The sequence below is a fragment of the Gossypium raimondii genome, chromosome 11 (genome assembly GCF_025698545.1).
Source record: "Gossypium raimondii isolate GPD5lz chromosome 11, ASM2569854v1, whole genome shotgun sequence".
Taxonomy (NCBI): domain Eukaryota; kingdom Viridiplantae; phylum Streptophyta; class Magnoliopsida; order Malvales; family Malvaceae; genus Gossypium; species Gossypium raimondii.
In genome coordinates this window covers 18,633,850-18,640,354 of record NC_068575.1, presented here as the reverse complement: position 1 = coordinate 18,640,354, position 6,505 = coordinate 18,633,850, and positions in this window count along the sequence as shown.

Sequence of the window (6,505 nt, the reverse complement as noted above, 5' to 3'; positions counted from 1 at the left end):
TATTCAGTCTCATTTCCATCTTCTTCCCTACTAACACTATCATTTAGTCCTTCACCATCGATTTCTTTAGGGAACTCAACCTCAAATTACTCTCTAGAGCTTCCACTTTCAGTCTCATCAAGTACTGTTTCCTTACCTTTCTCACTGGTTTCCCCCTCTACTTTCTTCACATTTTGCCTAGCTTCTTGAAGCTCTTCATCATCATCACCATCTGGTAAGTACATAACCTTTATCAAATAAGCATTCTCATCCTTTGAATCACTATCACTTTCATCCCTAACCCCCTCCTCACCACCTCCATCACTCTCACCACATTCACTGACAATAACACCAACCCCCTCCTCACCACCTTGTCACTCTCTCCACCTTTATTGACATCAACATCATCACCCTCCCCACCTAAACCTTCAGCAACCTCACCACCCTCCTTAACACCCTGACCTTCAACACCCTCACCAACTTTCTTGCTAGCAACCTCACCACCCTCCCCCTCATCACTTTTACTGCCAACAACCTCATCACCTTTATTACCATCACCACCAAATTGCAAACATGCTACAGCTAACATTGAGTCATCATAAAAAAAAATAGTATTGTCAATCTCATGCTCTACATATAAGTCTATCTCCTTATGCTTAACCCAGTAGTTTATCATGCCAATAGTGCTACTATCATTCCACACAACCCTAAGGTTATCATGGAAAGTCCTACTATCAGGTACATGGAAATAAATTAGTTGTACTGTATTAAACCCTAACCCCTCTTTAACTATTTTACACAACTCAAAATGTGATATCGTATTTGGATCCTCTTTAAGCCTCACCATCTCACCACCTAAATACCTAACATAGGGATCACGTACAAATTTACCTCCAACATGCAAGTTGATGTAATATTCCTCCTCTACAGACATCTGCAGTTTAAAGAATAAAAAATATAAGCATAATGAAAAATAATGTGTAGCAAAAAAAGGTATATACGAACAAATTATTAAATAATATAAATCATAAAATGATTTAATAATTATATATATGTCATAACAGCACAACAATAAAACAAGGAGGGACTATTTCAATTCCTTGTGCAATGAAAAATCTAAAATTATTGCCCCCACCAATATTATTAGCAACAATAAACAAAAACAGTAACCAATAAACATATTAAATATAAAGCTTCTTCTTTAAAAATGACATGTTGAAGGCTACATACTGGAGGTTATTGTTTATAACAGTGTTCTTGAACTTAGAGTTACAAAGGATGGTAGGGAAATAATTGGTGAAGGAATAAGACATATTTGCCAAATACATTAGTAAAGTCCTTGGAAAATTGTCTGTACCAAGGATGCAAAACTCAATGAAACTAAGAGTTAACATTGCAAATGCTGAACCTACAAAAGATGGGATCTCTAGTTTGGTAAAGCAGGCAGAAAAAATTCTTAGCAAAAGGAACTGTATATAGAATTCAATTTAAATTAAAAATAAAAATTATTTACTAAATATAAAAATTATTCTTAAACCAAACAAGAAGTAGTAGTCTTTTTATTAGCTCAACAAAATTGTAGTTATATTGGTAAAGTGAGTATCAATTGACAACAATTGTGAAGGCTCAAATACTCTTCAATTAATTAACTCTCCAAATTTGTAGTAATAATAGGAAAAAAACACGATATAATAAATTTATTAAACTATTAAAATTATTAGAGAACATTTTACATGGCTAAGCCATTCAATTATATACCATTATAGTAACTAAATTTTAGAATAATAATAATAATTCAACTTTTCCAATTATTAGTTAATGATAATTAAAAACCATAGAAAGAAAGATAATATTTGAACAAATAAAGAAACTAGTATAGTACTAGGTTTTCATTTATTTAATTTTCCCAAGACATTAGGCCGACAGACAAAACTGCTTTTATACACCAAGTTCAGGCCGTATTACCTAAACATGGAGAGGCTTATAATTTAAACTCAGTTTAAATTTCCAGAATCTTTTCAATTAATAAATAAAATTGTTTTTAGTGATATTACTTTTACATTCCATGACAATTTCAATCAGCAACACAAAGCAAAATGTTGGAATTCAAAATATGGCAAAGAGGATATATCTATGTTCAAACCTAAAAGCTTGGAAAATTTTCAAACTTCAAATTTTTTTTGCTTTTCCTTCTCCCTCTCTCACTTCTCTCTCACTTCAAAAATGTTTTATTATTTCATATTAAACATATTAGCTCGAGGGGAATCTTCCTTTAGTTAGTCCTCAATGTACAAAAAGACAAGATACACACAAGTTTATTCGGGGGAAGCTTACATAAACTAATTTATCGAGGGAAATCTTTTTTTAGACAGATTTATTTAACTCCAAACACATGAAAAGCTACAGTAAAGTAAAAACACAAAAGTAAATCCCAACAAATACAAAAAGAAACAATCATACAAAACAAAGCATTAAAATGAAGAATAGTTGTTTGTTTTTTTGTACCTTTTCTTCACTGCAATTTGGAGCATGAACCTTCATCAATCTTTACTACAAAAGAGCAAAGAAAAAACACATTATAAATGAAACCTAAACTCAAAATTCCCCAAAATCAACAATCCCATATCCCGAAAATCCCTAAAAATCCCCAAACCCAAGAATCCTAAACATTAACTAAAATAACATATATAATAGTTTGAAAGTGAAAATTATAAAAACATACCCCAATTTTTTCCTTTCTTGAGTTAGGATTCTAATATTTTGTTTTGATTAACTGATTCAAAAGTTAGGTTTCAATTTTTTGTTGCGATCTATCCGACTTTTCTTTTCTAGTTAGTGGTTAACTTGTTTTAATTTTTTAATTGTTTTAATTACGGGTAAACCCTAAAAATTTTCTAAATGTTTTTTTAATTTTAATTATTTTTTAAGTTTAAATTAATTTGTTGACGTGGCATTATTTTGTCTTATATGCCACGTCAGTATCTACATACATGAGGCGCCTAGGTGGAAATTTTTTTCCACATTAGCGCCGTTAGTCGCTTAACGGCCATGTCAGCAAGGCCGTTAAAAAATGACCAATTTGACCCAAAAACAAAGTTATGTATGAAAGTGCTCCAAAAAAAAAAACCTTAAGGGCCAAAGTGACCCAACACCCAAACGTTAGGGGCTAATTTTGTCATTATGCCATTCAACAAGGGTTCTACCTTCTCTCACTATAAATAGATGACATCGGTAGAGCTATTTATGCAACTTAAAGATATCATTATTCTGCCTGAAAATAAAGAGACTTTTATTCTCTTAGAATTAAATATATTTTCCAAAATAACGATTCTACCAATTTCTATTTGGGAAGAGAATTTTTTTTCCACATAAAAGAAAAGAATTTCTAGTTCTATGTTTTGATTCAACTGGTTCGAGCCCACACTCAAAGTAGTTCGTGGTATGAGAATAGCGGAGAAGATCGTTTGGTTGAAAGCTAGAAAACGTTAAGGATCCTGTTATTTGAAAATACAACTATGATTTTGGTCTAAGGTTTATTTCTATAAATATCACAAACTGGATCGATTTTCAAATTTTTAATTTTTTGTTATGCAATAAAATCGTTTTCAAACTGGATATTTCCAACTATTGGTATCAAAGCTACGGTTGTGCTATGTTTATAGTGTAAACTGAGATCGAAACTCTCCTTCATGTATGATTATATATGATAAGATGCCACATTCTCATAATTGTATGCATGTTTAGGAGAATATATGCGAATGAATGTATGATATTATATTATTATTATAAATGATAAATTAAGTTTGTCAAAGTTGCGATTCTTAGAAATTTAACTATAGTTTATTATTATCTCGGGTATGTATTTTTTAGATCGTACACTATCACCTCTATGCAAGGTTTTATTTTATTATTTATTTAGATTAAAATATGTGAGCCAGAAACGAAGGTAGGAATTCTGAAACCTAATTTTTCCTGGCGAAACCTAAAAAAATAAGACGCATCTAAACTTATCGGGATGATGCAAACTCAATCCAGACAAATCGAAAAGTGACGAACAATGGTCCCACGGTGGTGGTTGACGGTGGTTGATAGTGGACGACAGTGGTTTGACCTGATAGCAGCGACACGAAAATGGTGGTGAAAAGGCAATGACAATAGAAACGTGAACCGGTATCGTAGCAAAAGTTTGTGGTGGCAAAATTGAAAACCCACAGTATGCTTTGGGATGATTTTTGTAATTTTACAATTTTTATTTTCCTAAGATGGAATCATGGAAACTTTGGTTGGTCAGAGTCATTTAACTTTATGCATTTAATTTTATAAGATAAACATGATGATAATTATATGATTGTGAATGTATGTTAATGTATATATGAGATAAACATGTCATATAGATTAGGGGAGAATGTCAAATGTACTTGTTATGTATATGTTAATCATTCATGATTGAATTGAGTGGGAGAATGTCCTTAAACAAGGCCTACAACCTCCATCAATGGTCTCTTGTGATGGCATGAAAAGAACTTGTCCTAAAGTAGACATTGTAATGTGGATTTCACTGAGGAGACTTCCTGAAAGTAAGCTGAATTTTCTTATAACTGTATGATATTTAGAACGACCTTTGGGGTCAGTATTGTCTTGCGGCATATCAAGAAATTCTATCTTCAAAGAGGACAACTAGTCATAACATGCCACTCGATAAGATTGTCTCGGAATGACTTATTCGTGGTGCATGATGCGATAGGTGTTGAGTTAATAGTTGTACACTCAAGATCATCTAGTTAAGTAACTCCCCAAAGAGCTATACTGAGGTTATAATGATGGCCAAACATTATACAATTACTAATACATGTGAATGCCTAAGGAATTAGATTCATGTACTAATTGCATGGAAATCCATGTTCTTACTAGTTGATCATGATCACCCCGAGGTGGCTTGATTCAATAGGTGTAGGAATTATCGTTGCAACAACTTACAAATGTTTTCAATGTTTAACGTAAGATGCATGCATCATCTTATTGCATAATGTAATGGTGCAAAACATTTTCAAACATTTGCTTAATACAAAGATATTAATATATGAATGTTTTTATTTTCAATTCGAAAATTGCACCAACTCTCTTATTGAATATACTCACTGAAAACAAACTGAACGAAAATAACTATAAGGTATAGAAAAGGAACCTGATAATTGTCCTGAGCTGTGAGAAACTTGAAACAGTCCTTGGTTCCCTTTGACCATTCAAGCTGAGGCTGGAAAAAGCTAGGAGGAGTCTAATGAGATAACTCTTTGTTATATGCTAGCAAGTTTGACTAGCACCCTATATAAGCAACTGGAGAGTTGTAAGACTGCCAAAGTGATTCTAGATATGCTAGAATACATGTTCGAAGGCCAAGCTACCTTGACTCAATATTTTGCTATGAATAACTTGGTGAATGCCCAGCAAAAATTCGGTACTCCGATTAAAGACTATATACTACCTCTTATGGGATACTTTACTGAGGCCGTGAATAATGAGACCAATTTGGACCAGAACACTAAAATTGAGATAGTGTTCAAGAGCTTGTCCAATTACTCTGCTGGCTTTTGAGCCACATATAACATTGGCAACAAAAACCCGATGCTTATACAACTCATGAAGGAATTACAATCCTATGAGTTGATGTTAAATGATAGTCAACTAGTCTGAAGAGTATAAGCAAATATAACTATCGCTTCTTTCTTAAAAGGTAAGGGAAAATGCACCAAGAAAAGCAAGACGAAAGTCTCTAAGCGACCGCAACTGGAAAGGAAGAGAACCAGTAAGCCTAGAGGTTTATCTAAGTTTAAATGCTTCTTCTGTTGTAATAAAGGGCACTTCAAGGCAAACTGTAGAGAGTGGAAGGAATACTTGGCCACCAAAGACAAAGTTATGAAACTCTTTATTGTAGAAGATTTTTTAGTAGAGGATTCAATAGATCACTAGGTCATTGATTCGGGAGCCACTAATCATGTTTGTGTTTCTCTACAGGGGTTTGAGGAGACAAAAGATCTTACAGATAAGAAACTGTCATTGCGGATCGAAAATGGGACAACTGGCAGCTAAAGCAGTGGGAGATGCACATATTTATTTTGATAATTTTAAGAAGATTATTTTGAAAGACGTTTTCTATGTACCAAGTTTCAAAAGAAACTTAATTTTAGTTGCATGTTTATGTAAAGACAACTTAACTGTGACTTTTAATAATAGAATTACAATATTTAGAAATCGCAATCTTACCTGTAATGGATGAATGCAAAATAATATCTATTTTATCAAACAAAAAATCTACACACCACTTGAGACTGAATTAAAGAATAAAAGACTTAAAACTTCTCATTCTAATGAGGCGTACCTTTGACATTTAAGACTTGGTCATATTAACCAAGAAAGAATCACTAGACTTGTGAAAGACAACATCTTAAGTTCAATTAAAAAATTGATCTTCCACAATGTGAATATTGTTTGAAAGTTAAGATGACCAAACGATCTTTTAATACAAAAA